We start from the raw sequence: 12,760 nt of genomic DNA on the forward strand, positions 1-12,760 counted from the left end.
GGGTTTTGCCCAAGGTCACACACAAGTGAGGGATTGAGCAGGAAATAGAACCCAGGTCTCCTGACACCCAGTCTGGTGCCCGATCTGCTAGGCCCGGCTTTCTCTTGTAAAGCTGAGAGTGGCATGTAAACACCCAGTAAGCTGCCAAAGCTTGGGTGATAAACATTTTATATGGTGCCCATGTTTTATGATTCCTCCTTTAAAACCCCCACCACTTCCCTGCCACATAGAGCAGCAGTTCTTCTTTCTTCTCTCTCTCTCCCCCCGGCATTACAGAGCAGCAATTGAAATTCTTCCCAGTTCAAGGTTGACAGGGAGGGTAAAGTTCTTACAAATCATGTGACACGTGAGTTACAAAGACAAATTAAAACTAGGTTAACCTAGGATTGAAATACCCGTGGAGAAGGGGAAAGGTCACCAAGGATGACTGAAGGAGGATTAGGTAATGTGTATAACATGACTCTGATCTTGCACAGCAGTTAGAAAACACTGCTGGTCTTAGTTCCTGCTTTATTACTGTAAACAATGATTGTGTGTAGAGCTGTGCCAACTGCCTTTTAGGGCCCATCTGCCCCTCCCCTGTAGTGCTACAGATTCTGTAGTGACAAGAGCCGTGTAAATACCAAGAGAGAGCTCCGAGCCTTACTGCACCTTATTACTATGCTGTTCTCACTGTTTAAAACGATCTCTGCCTGAATCAGGCGCCTATGTTTTAGACAATCATTGCTGTCCATTTATCACCACCCCTTGGAATATGTGCAAATGTCTCCCAAATTTGCTGTAGGGAATGGAGCCCTGTTCTGTGAGTGACTCCCTCAGCAGAGATTAACTTCATTCTACAGCTTGTTCCTGCTAGTGTACTGTGTCTTTCTATGGGCTTTTCAGAGGTTAAACATTCAGCTATCTGGTTCTCTTGCTGGCCTAGATCTTTGAATGGAGATTGAGTTCTACCTGCCGGAGTTACGCCTGCTGTTTCTCTTTAGAATCTTATTTCCCACACCCCCAGCTAAATTCTGAATGGTGGCTTTGCAAACATGACCAGTCCCATGCTGCTCTTTGTGGTCACTTACCAGAACCCCCTTGGGGCTGTGGCAGGTCTGAGCAGAGGCGATTAGAGGCTGCAGCTGATGCCTTAACAACACACCACAACAAAACCTGCTCTACTTACCTCCTGCTATTCCACTGTATTTCTGTTCCAAAAATGACCCTGCTACAGGCAGAGCTGCTAGAAGAGCAATACCATGTACCTACAGGCCCTGTCCTCTAATGTCTTCCATTTTAGGCTCTCCAAGCACTTCACTAATTGTGATACATTCAGTCTCTTGTGTGCCCATTTTGCAGATGGGAATCAGAGATTCATAAGCCTTCAGTAACTTGCCCAAGGTTACATAGCAAATTAATGGCAGGGCTGGCAATAGAACCCAGGAGTCCTAACATCCTGCATTTGTCTTTTCTTCCTTTGCAACACTTTTTATCTAAGCAGCACAGGTCATCCTGTGCATGGGGTGGACCTGATCCTGTGTGGTATGGAAAGCCCTTGCTGACTACTGGAGCGTATGCCCTCCTTGCACAAGTGGGCCATCGTGCAAAGGCTATGCAAATAGATACAGGGCTGTCCCTCTGGGCTTGCGGGGACTGTCAACATTAACCTAGGCCAGGCACAAAGGAGCACACAAAACCAGCTGCTGGAGGGCGGCAGCAGTGGCTGTCACTTGTGCCCTTCCTGGAGGCATCTGAGTGGTGCTGCCAATTGCTGATCTGATGGGGGCTGCGATGGAGTGCGGCTTTTGAAATGTGTTGCTGTACTGCATGAGTGTCCTCAACGGAGAGGCGGGCCAGGTCGGTTGGGTCTGGTCAAGTCCTACTGCCTTAGCCTGCTGTGGGTAAGTCCTTGGAAGGTTATGAGCACTAAGACCAAGGGTAGTACTAAGCCAAACAGGCGATGCAGGGTCCAGCTGTGGCGTGCTTGATAGGCTTGTATGGTCACTGCTGCTTTCCTTATCAGCTTTCCTTTCACTTTGTGAAATCTAGTCAGTTACCTTCAGCTCAGCAACATATACCCATAGCTAGATGGCTTGCCCAGCCCTAGTTTAACATGTGCTGTTCAGCGCTTGCCCACCCCACTGTCTTAAAATACTTCTGCTGCATCGATTCCATTGAATAATGGTGAGTTCATGTTTAAATACCAAAGGAAGAACTCTCTGCAGGACCAGTGGTGTTCTGAGCCTGCAGCATGTACATAAGTTCTATTAGGCAGGTACCAGTACAGGTGAGATATCAACAAGCAGCCCTAGCCCCCTGCTTGCACTCTTGTTCATTCTGCCCATTGGGGTATGCTAGGCCATCCAGGGGTTGATTTGTTTTCCTAGGTAAAACATGGGGTTAGCCACGGGAAAGTAGCCAATGGTAAGCCACACTGCCTGCTTATTCATGAATGCCTAGTGCAGCCGCTTTCTGGACCTCAGTCCCCTGTGAGAGCTTTCTGCTTGAGTTATGGAAAATCAGGCTGGACAGAGCCCTGGAAAGTATACCGTAGGGAACCATACTGCATTGGCCTGTGGTTCCATAGACAAGGTGTAACCTCATCTGTCCTTCCCCATCTCTCATTGCTATGGTGCTTTCAGTGTGAAATACGAGGCCAGTGACTGACTACAGGCACTAAGCCAATGGTCCTGAACTATAGATAGCAACACTTGCATAGACTTCAGTGATAGTGGGAGGAGGTCCCATATCCTAGCCCAGGCCGGAGGACCTGGGCAGAAGCAGAGTCAAATAAAGGGTAGCATGAAATCTCTCTCCCCCTGCAGGTTCCTCTAGATTCCCCATCACAGCAGAAAATCTGAGCCAGAGCTAATGCAGGAGCAATTTATTTTTCTTTATTACTACTACTCATGAGTATAGCATTAGTAAACAAAGATCTCCAACCAGCGACTGGGGCCTCGGGGGCATACAATGTACGGCCTGGCCTGGCCTACACTTAAAATTTAGGTCAGCTTAGCTATATTGCTCAGGACTGTGAAAAATTTCACGCCCCAGGTGAAGTAATTAAGTTGACCCTCAGCCCGTGTGTGGGCTCAGGTAGGTTAATGGGAGGATTCTTCCCCCGTCTCAGAGAGGTGGATTTACTACAGTGCTGGAAACACCCCATCCATGACTGCAGGAAGTGTCTGCGCTGTCGAGACAGCTGCAGCTGTCACTTGTAGTGTGGACATGTGCTAAGCGGGGGAACACAGTGTAGAAGACCATTTTGACCGGTGTAATAAGAAGCATCTCAGCTGCAGAAACCAGGCTGCACTGCTGTGCACCCCGCAGGATTTCCTTTCATGTTCCAACCAGCCATACCCAGTTCCCTGCTAGGGTAATCCAGCAGGCCCTTTCCTGAAGTTGGAAGTACTGTATCATAATTGTGGCTATCGCTAGAAGGTGCTGAACACACTATGCTCCTATATTGCTACATTTCAGGTATTGTTTTCCCTTTCCTTAGGGCATTAGCGTTGTTATGGCTATTTTAAAACAGACTGGATCCTCATCTCTTCTCCAGTGCCCCAGTCCCTAATAGTGTTTTCTTTCCCCTGGCTCACTGCCTCTATCCCCTCTGCCTGCCCATCTCTCACTCACTTTCCCCCATTTTCCTCCACACCCCCAAAATCATTCAGTTATGTTGGACAGAATAACTAATGAGAAGGGATAAAAGCCCCACCTGCTTCAGGGCCCTGACTCATGGAAGTCTGGAAGGAAGCCCACTCATGGGTAGGTTATTGCCTAATTAGCCACTAGGGGACTTCCTGCACCTAGCTCTTGAAACAGCCAGTACTGGTCATATCAGAGCCAGGATACCAGGCTAGATGGGCCCCTGCTCAGATTTCGTCCGGCACTTCCTCTGGTCTTGTCTGTTTTCTCCTCACTAGGACTGGGAACTTATTTTTCTGAGCAGCCTAAAAGCATAAGAATGGCCGTAGTGGGTCAGACCAATGGTCCATTTAGCCTGGTATCCTGTATTCCGATAGTGGCCAACGCCAGGTGCCCCAGAGGGAATGTACAGAACAGGCAATCATCAAGTGACCCATTCATCCCCTGTCATCACTCCCAGCTTCTGGCAGTCAGAGGTGTAGGGACACCCAGAGCATGGGGTTGCGTCCCTGCCCATCCTGGCTAATAGCCATTGATGCACTGATCCTCCATGAACTTACCTAGTTCTTTTTATAACCCATTTATAGTTTTGGCCTTCACAACATCCCCTGGCAATGGGTTCCACAGGTTGACTTAGTATAGTGTGAAGTACATCCTTATGTTTGTTTTAAACTTGCTGCCTATTCATTTCATTGGGTGACCCCTGGTTCTTGTGTTATGAGGAGCAAATAACACTTCCTTGTTTACTTTCTCTACACCAGTCATGATTTTATAGACCTCTCTCATATCCCCCACTCTGGTAGTTGTCTCTTTTCCAAGCTGAAAAGTCCCAGTCTTTTTAATCTCTCCTCATAGGGAAGCCGTTCCATACCCCTAATCATTTTTGTTGCCCTTCTTTTGTTCCCTTGGATGAAAGCTAAAGCCTAATGTGAATGCAATGCCAGGCGAGTGAGTGCTGTAAGAGACATGAGCTCTGTGCACCCGGCTTTCCCTGCTGGAAGGGAATAATATCTAATCAATCAGGCCATGCCTGCATGCTCCTAGAGCAGTCTGGCTAGCACCCTGCCATCTAGCAAGCAGGAAACAGTCGAGCTTTGTTGATTCTGTCACAGTCTGCGTGTTAAATATTTATCTGCAACTGAAGGACGGCCGGGGCTCAGAGCAGCAGGAGCAGTGCAGCGTGAGGGTGGTGAAAGCTTATACTTTGAGAAGGAGGATCACAGGGCGAAGACCACTCAGCAAGCAGGAGCCGGGGAGGTGAGTGGGGTGTGCACAGACTTTGTGATGATCCTTGTGGATATTAGCTGGTTTGGTGGGAGCTCTCTGGGTCAGCAAGGCATGTGACAAGGTGGGGCTGTGGCAGTGTATCTCAGGCTACAGCATGCTCTGAAAGGATCGTTTGTAGGCAGCTGCTGTTTCTCCTTATGGTGTTGAATGTGCATTGGGTACAAAGGCCACGAGCCTGTTATGAGATCTGAATGACATGTGTTCAGCTCCTTGCAAGGGCCATTTTCAGTGAGATCTAGGGCACTGGTTCTCAGACTTTCCCATTCTGGGATCTCCCACATCTAACTGGGATCTACCCAGCAACCCCCAACCATTTAGCAGAGAAAGGCAGGGTGGTCAGAACCCCTCAGCACATGTTTGTAACTCCCAGATTGAGAGCCCCGGTCTAGGATTTAACGTCTGGGCTTGATGACATGATCTATTGACTCTCCTTGCCTGTGTAGTATAGAGGCAAATGTACTCTTTTGAGGGAAGATGGGCTAGAATTTAATCAATGAAATAGGAGAAATTCCACTAGTAGAGAAGGCCAAGTTCTTGTCCCTCCCTGTGTTACCAAAACCACCAGCGATTGTTAAATCTCACTCAGAGGACTAAAAATCCAGCTTGTGTCACTAGTTACGCTGTTGCTTCCTCTGCATTTTTCAGTGGTGTTATTTGCATTGTGGTAACTCTTGGGAGCCCCAGTCATGGATCAGGAGTGCACGGCGCTGTACAGATCGAACAAAAATACAGTCCCTGCCCTAAAAAACATAAATGAATCATGATAACCAACTAGTCACTTTCCTAGTCAGTTTCTTCTGACCCCGCTGCAATGAACACTTTGAAAACCTGGCAGGGGACTGTTCACTTAATGAATTTATTTAACTATCTCCACTTAAATTTAAAAATGGAGGAGGGGGGAATCCTGGGAATAGTTGTGTTGGTCTGAAGTTTTATGAAACTTTTTTTTTTTTAACCAAAACTAATTTGGGGGGATCAGATTGGATCTGACAATGTCTGCTTGCATATTAGAAACCAAGGCCCCAGTCCTGCATTACGTTCCGTGTGGACCAACAGGGCTGCCCAGAGGATTCAGGGGGCCTGGGGCAAAGCAATTTCGGGGGCCCCTTCCATAAAAAAAAGTTGCAATATTATACAATACTATATTCTCGTGGGGGCCCCTGCGGGGCCTGGGGCAAATTGCCCCACTTGCCCCCCTCTCTGGGCAGCCCTGTGGACCAATCCCTGCACCCACCTGCTGTCCTCATCATGTGCCCCCCTACTGCTCACTGCAGCCTTGAGGTTTAACTTACTGGCACTGTCTGTGTGCCGTGGAGTGGGAGTGCTGGTAGCACAGAGCCTATTCTCAGCCTTTTGACTAAGATCGAGTCTGCTATGACCCATAGTGGTGATCCTTGCCCATCTCAAATGATTGTGATCTCACCATCGGAACATCATGACTGACTGGAATCTGTTGTGCCTCTTGGCCTGCAGGATTTAACTATTTTAGTGGGCTTGTTCTTTTCTGATTCTTCATTTCTCATCCTGTTTACTCCCCAGCCTCCTCTCCTTTGGAGGAAGGCTTTTCTTACATGATGCTCTTATGTTTGCAAGCCAGCAGGAGGTGCCCTATTAACTCTTCTCAGTGGGAGGAAAATGAGTTCATTGTTTAAACACACATACGCCCCACTCTCCAGCAGGTGCCGGAGTTTCTAGCCAGTTTTTAACTGAAGGGCTTTGCTGGGGAGAGCAGCTTTCCGTCTCTGTGTACTCAGCTCTGGGCTACATGCCTTCAGTAGCAGGAATGCCCACTGAGGCACTGGACCAGCTCTATGCCAACTCCCCTAGATCTTTCCAGACCCTGAGTGGCTTGTGCCCACATTAGCTGTTTATACTCTGTCAGCATTAAAGCAATGGGCTGGTGCCCTGTTTCTCATGCAAAGGCAGCATGGAGTATTTGGGGGACAGGAGGTGGGGGATCTGCTTTAGCCCGGGCTCCATCCTCTCTTCCAAGATGTCTCTTTATCTGGATAGCGGGGATGAGATGGACTCATTGAGGGAGAGGCCAGCAGGCTCTTGCTGCAGAGGGGTTAAAGATGAAAGAGAAGGGGGCTCTGGGAATTCAACCACAGCGCCGTTCTTATGTGTCCGAGGCTCTGGATCATTGGAGGAATTTCTCAGTTCTCTGACAAAAGGAAACTAACCAGGAAGGTATTGAGCTGACTCCCCTTTTCAGAGGCCTTTCACCCCCTTGCAGAGAGTGGCGGCAGCTTGTCGCTGAGGCAGTAGCTGGGAACTCCTGGGGGACGGGGCTGTTGGTAATAAGTGACTTCTTTGCCCCTCCATCCAAGGAACTAGCGCATTTTATGGATATTAATGATTCCCCCGGTGCAACAAAGCAGTATTGTTCTGAGTTTGCAGGTGCCAGCAGACAGTTTTGGTGCTCCAAGTTTTCTCATGTTCAAAAAGACGTTCAGAGTGTTTCCAATCACTGAATCCTTAAATAAAGGCATGTGTTTTGGTTGAAAGAAGTTTGCAGGCAAAGCAATAACCGTTTCCAGAAGATGGTGAATAAATAAGCCAGGGCTGTATAACAGATTCGCCATTGTGCAGCCAACAAGGGAACAGATCTTCAGACCGCAAATGGGTCTTCCCTCCAATCACCTGCGCAGAAGCAGAGGATTTTTTAATGTTTATATTTTGACAAGTAGCTGAAAGCATCGCAATCCAAAAACTCCTGCAACTTTCATCAATGTTGTTCCACGATGCAGGATCACGGCTAAATTAATCTGCTTGTATCGCATTTGTCTCATCTGCATAACTTGGTCCCGGCTTGCCTTCCTCCCACAGATCCAGATCTGTACTTTCCTCCTCTTGAAGGCCAAGGGCTCCGTTGCCAGCAAGAGTGTCTGCCGAACCAGCCTTGTCGTCTTTGTCTGCTGTTTCTCCTTTCTCTCTCTCCTTGAAGTATCGATTCATTGTTGGTATCTTTTGTGGCAAAGCAACTTCTTTAACCTCCTTTGCTCATTTCAGTTTTCTCTTAGCTCTCCTGCTTAAGTAATGCCGAACCATATTGTGGGTTTCTTAAGCAAATACAGTGGCGCTAAGGTTTTATTTTTTTACTCTCTGTCAATTCTAATGGATGCTGTTGGCATCTGACCAATCACGCAGCAAGTCATTTGCATGTTGCAACACGGGTTGTTTGAAAAGACAAACTTCTGTTAAATGTCCCTGAAGTAATTAGCAAGAGAAAGGGATGGGGGGTGGGGAGTCTTGGATTTTTTATTTTCCTAGTTTTATTGGTGTAATGACATCCTCGGTTGCATCTTCAAACCATGCTCCAATCTTCTGCATCACATGGGGACCGGGCCATGTTGGAGATGAGTGACAATTTTACCCTATTCGTCTTGGTGGAGTGCCAAGAATCCGTACGTCTCTGAGAGCCCATGGCAGCTGGGGTGCCTGAGCTCGGGGCTTTCCACCCTGTGGCATCTGCCAGGACGCTGGGCACGGGGGCTCCCTGCCCACTCCACAGTGCTGCCCCTCAGAGTGCCAGGGCTTCCCCCTGCCCGCCCTGTGCCCGCTCCAGGTTCCAGTTGCCCCGTGGCAGATGACAGCTGTCTGCTGGGGTGCCCCCCAATTGGCTGGGGCCCCTGTGCACAGACCCTATGGGCCCATGCGGTCATCCACCACTGCATATTAACAATAACAGACACAGAAACGCCCAGGAGCTGGGGAATGTGATGGAAATGGGAGGGGAAAACGTGCGCCTGAGGGGGGCTCAGTGCTGAGTCCTGCTCCCCCAAAACAAAGGTGCCGTTATCGCTGCACCTGTGCCTCCCCAAGGCCTCCCTGAGCCGTGGAACCCACTTCAGTTCTGTGCACTGGGCAATCCAGTAACTAGGGGCTTCTCTTCCCAGCAGTGTTCACTCCCGATAGAACTCAAGGGCAGCCCTGTCCTGACTCCCATCGGCACCCACCTCCCTAGTCCACAGTCAGTGGTGCTTTCATCTTGAGCTAGCTGGCTTGTTAGTGGGTCTGGTTTGAAGCTCAAGTGCTGCTGATGCTCAGCCAGTGATGCAGTGGCGGGGGGATGCAGCTCCGGGCTGCAGTGTGAGTCTGCACAGCTCAGCAGCTGCTGCCCCAGTGGCACTGTGCTGCTGGAGTGTTTGCAGTAGGGCTGCTCTCGCTGGAGCCAGGCCAGCTTGAGAGGAGTAACTCGAACCAACGGTTGCAGTGAAGAGCAGCCCTGAGGTGTTAATTGTGTGTGCGCGCGTGAGTGCACCTGTGCACGTGGGCTCTGCCAGAGTCCGAGAGAGCTATTGACTAGCAACACCCGGGAGCCGTCCAAAATGGCACTGTGTTGCGCAGGCTCTTCTAACCTACAGCTGTGTTTAAGGAAGTAAATTTGAAGCCAGTTGTGTCTGGTTTTTGACTGGAACGCCCGGTCGAAAAGGGACCTGGCGGCTCCGGTCAGCACCACCGACTGGGCCATTAAAAGTCCAGCTGGTGGCACAGTGGGGCTAAGGCAAGCTCCCAGCCTGCTGTGGCTCTCCGTGGCTTCCGGAAGCAGCGGCTTGTACCCCCTCCAGCTTCTACACATAGGGACAGCTAGGGGGCTCCGCACGCTGCCCCCACCCCAAGCGCCAGCTCTGCAGCTCCCATTGGGTGAGAACAGCGGCCAATGGGAGCTGCGGGGACGGCGCCTGGCCGCACCTCCACGTAGGAGCTGGAGGGGAGACATGCTGCTGCTGGAGGTAAGCGCTGCTCGCAGCCTGCACCCCTGACCCCCTCCCATACCCCAACCCAATGCCTCAGCCTGGAGCCCCTGCCCATACTCTGAACCCCTCAGCTCTTCCCCCACAGCCCAGACCCCCCTCCTGCACCCCAACCCCCTAATTTCTGGCCCCACCCCAGAACCCACAGCCCCAGTTGTGGGGGATGGAGCAAGTAGGGGTGGGGCCTTGGAGAAGGGGTGGAGCCTTGGAGGAGAGGCGGGGCCAGGGTGTTCAGTTTTGTGGGAGTAGAAAGTTGGCAACCCTAGTGTGGAAGGGCAGCCTGCGAGCCAGTTCGGCCACTATCCCCAAGTCTCCCTCCCCTTTGTAGCAATGTTGATGAAAGGGAAATGCAGGCACGTGCCTTGTTGCCTTCAGCTGCCCCACACTGGGACATGGTGTGTGGTGTGCTGGATTAGTCCCTTTCTCCTGGCGATCCCCCTTGGTTTTACTTCCCTAAAGCGGCAGCAGTGTGGAGTCTGCCCCACCTCACAGGGCTCTCGTTTCAGGGACGGGAGCAGATCCATGCTTCATCTGGACAATGCCGGGTGGCTCTACCTGCTCCGGGCACAAGATAACTAGAGCTCTCAAGTCAGGGCTTGGGAAGAGCAGGGCTGGGGAGGTGTTGCCCCATTTCCTGTGTGTGTGGTGAGCTGAAAGAGCAGTGGCTGTAGTCGGAGGGGAAGGCCGGCCCAGACAGTGCAGGAGAGGGAAGTGGGGAAGCCCAAGATGTGATGCAGCAGGGCTGGGGCGCAAAGCCCCTTGCGCATGCACAGATGCACAGCAATGCAGGTCAGTGCTGGGCTGGTGAAAGGGGTGCGGGGGACAGAGCTGGGGCGTAAAAGCCACTGTGGCCTTCAGGATAGTGCAGGGCTGGGGAATGATGCCTAGAGCAAGGCATGACGGGAGAGGGGAGGCAGGACTGAGGAATCCTGCCATGGGTGCGGGGGTGCGGTGCTGGGGTTAGTGGGATCAGACAGAACTGGAAGGAAGGTAACACTCCTAGCTTTGACTAAACCCTGGGAACTAAACCCAGAGGCTACTTCCCTGTCCCCTCTGGCCACAGCGACATGCTAAGGGAGCTCTGTCCAGGGGTGTAGAGGGACGTAGGGCTCTGTGCAAGTCGCCATTGCTTTTTGGGCATGAGGCTGCAGCTGGGGAGGACAGGGTGGGGCTTCCATTGGGGGGCTGCCATGATACTGGAGCAGGAAGCAAGAGATTAAAGCGTTGTCTAAACAGCCTTCGCAGCTGCCCAGCTCCTTCTCCAGCATGGGATGCTCAGGCTCTGTCTAACTGCTGCCAATCCCTCGCGTACACACGCCGGGGATGGACCTGGCTGCTGTCCGTCCTTCAGGGCTATAGCTGGGTTCCCAGCACAGCCCATCCAGGGGCCGCTCACCTTTAGGGATCTGCAGAGCTCGCTGTGGCTCGTGCTTCCAGTCATGTGGCACTGTCCCCTGGGAACCTGTCTCTGCATTCCCTCTCCAGCATGTGCTCCTGCCCGAGTCCCAGACAGCATAATGCCCCCTGAGCATCAGGCCTGCCAAGGAGGGGAGGTTTAGCTCTGTGATGCACCTGTGAAGATTTAACCCCAGGAGTGGCCGCATGCCAGCAATGAAGCCCACCCACTGTGCAAGAACCAGGGCAGCTCTCCCTGCAGTGTTTGACTCCCCAAAACCCTGCCATCACCCCTCTAGCCATATCCCTGAGAGCACCCCTGTTCCCGGGGCACTGACCCTGCTTGCCTGCCATGATGCTCCTTGCCTGGTGCATGCAGCTCTGCAATGGTCAGGGGCTCCATTTGTTCCCAGCCTCCATTCCCCACCTCCCCAATTTGCCCGACCCCCTTGAGTCCATAGCTGGTGCTGAGAGGATGGAGATAGCTGCAGAGACACCCAGAGGGTTGGGAGGAGCCGCTTCTTCCCAGATTTCTCTCTCACTGCTGGACTCGTGTTTGGGCTGGGAGTCGGAAATCCTGAGTTCTATTCCCAGTTCTGGGAGGGATTGGGAGTCTAGTGGCTAAAGCAGGGTGTGGGTGTGGGTGTGGGTGTGGTGGGGGGGCGTGTATCAGGACTCCTGGCTTCAATCCTTAGCTCCAGGAGGGATTGAATTCTAGTGGGTAAAAGAATAGATGGGGTTCTGCTCTTGGCTATGGAGGCAGCAATGCCTAGTGGTTAGAGTAGGGATTGGGAGTCAGGACTCCTGGGTTCTATTCCCACCACTGCAGAGTTCTTCGAAAGGGCCAGCATGCTCCAAGTGGTGTGTGTGCCTGGCAGAGGAGCACCACAGGTGGCTGTAGTGGAGGGGGCGCTAGGACCTAGCTCACTGCCCCTCTCTGCATGTTGCTTGGACAGCTGATTGCAAACGCCCCAGTGTGGAAGCCAGGCTCATCCGGACCAAAACCAGAGGAAAGAAACGAGATGATAACCTGCCTGTACAATAGCTCCCGCCAGTCATGCCCGCCCGATTTTACTCCATGACCTCATCTCTTCCCTCCAGAGAGCCATGAGCCGGATCATAAGGCTAAGAAAGGCTGCTGCCAAACTCCCACTGTGCACCAGGGATGGATCCCTGAAATAACCTCACGGCCAGCTCAGGGGGGCAATGGCCCCTCTCAGCTCAGGGAAGCAGCCCCCTTCCCCAGTGCATCCCACCCAGTCTAGTCTCTACTAGCCCGGTTTCTCTTCCATTCCTCTTGCCTGCTCCGCCTCTGCCTTGCTCAACCGTCTCCCACACTCAGGTGATCCCAGGTTGGTCTGCAGAGCAATCGCTTAGCTGTGGGCACGGCGCTGCGCAAGACGCCGTCCACAGCATATTCCTCTGGCATGCAGCAGCAGATGGTGAGATGAGAAATGAGCCGAAAGCAGAACTTTTGATCCAACTGACTCCCTTCATCCCATCTCCTAAGGAATGTGACTTGGATACAATAGAAGCCGGGTGCAAAGGAGGTGAAGAATGGCTCGCAGGTGGGTGGGGTGGCTAGCCCAGGGGCTACGGCATATGGAGGCAGTCACTGATTCAAACACAGCCCCGGTTGGCAGCAATTGCAAGTTGTTCCCAGCTGGGCCCATGTGTGAAATGAGTTCATC

General features: G+C 51.8%; 1 protein-coding gene across 1 annotated transcript in view; it reads left to right on the top strand.

The window, feature by feature from the left end:
- Positions 1-4,751: 4,751 nt before the first annotated feature.
- SORBS3 (sorbin and SH3 domain containing 3) overlaps positions 4,752-12,760 on the top strand; it is a 43,850-nt gene continuing 35,841 nt past the window's right edge. Inside the window, exon 1 of the mRNA XM_045006421.1 lies at positions 4,752-4,887. The gene's annotated coding sequence lies outside the window, so the exon portion shown is untranslated. The remainder of the gene's footprint in view (positions 4,888-12,760) is intronic.

The sequence above is a fragment of the Mauremys mutica genome, chromosome 2 (assembly GCF_020497125.1).
Source record: "Mauremys mutica isolate MM-2020 ecotype Southern chromosome 2, ASM2049712v1, whole genome shotgun sequence".
Taxonomy (NCBI): Eukaryota; Metazoa; Chordata; order Testudines; family Geoemydidae; genus Mauremys; species Mauremys mutica.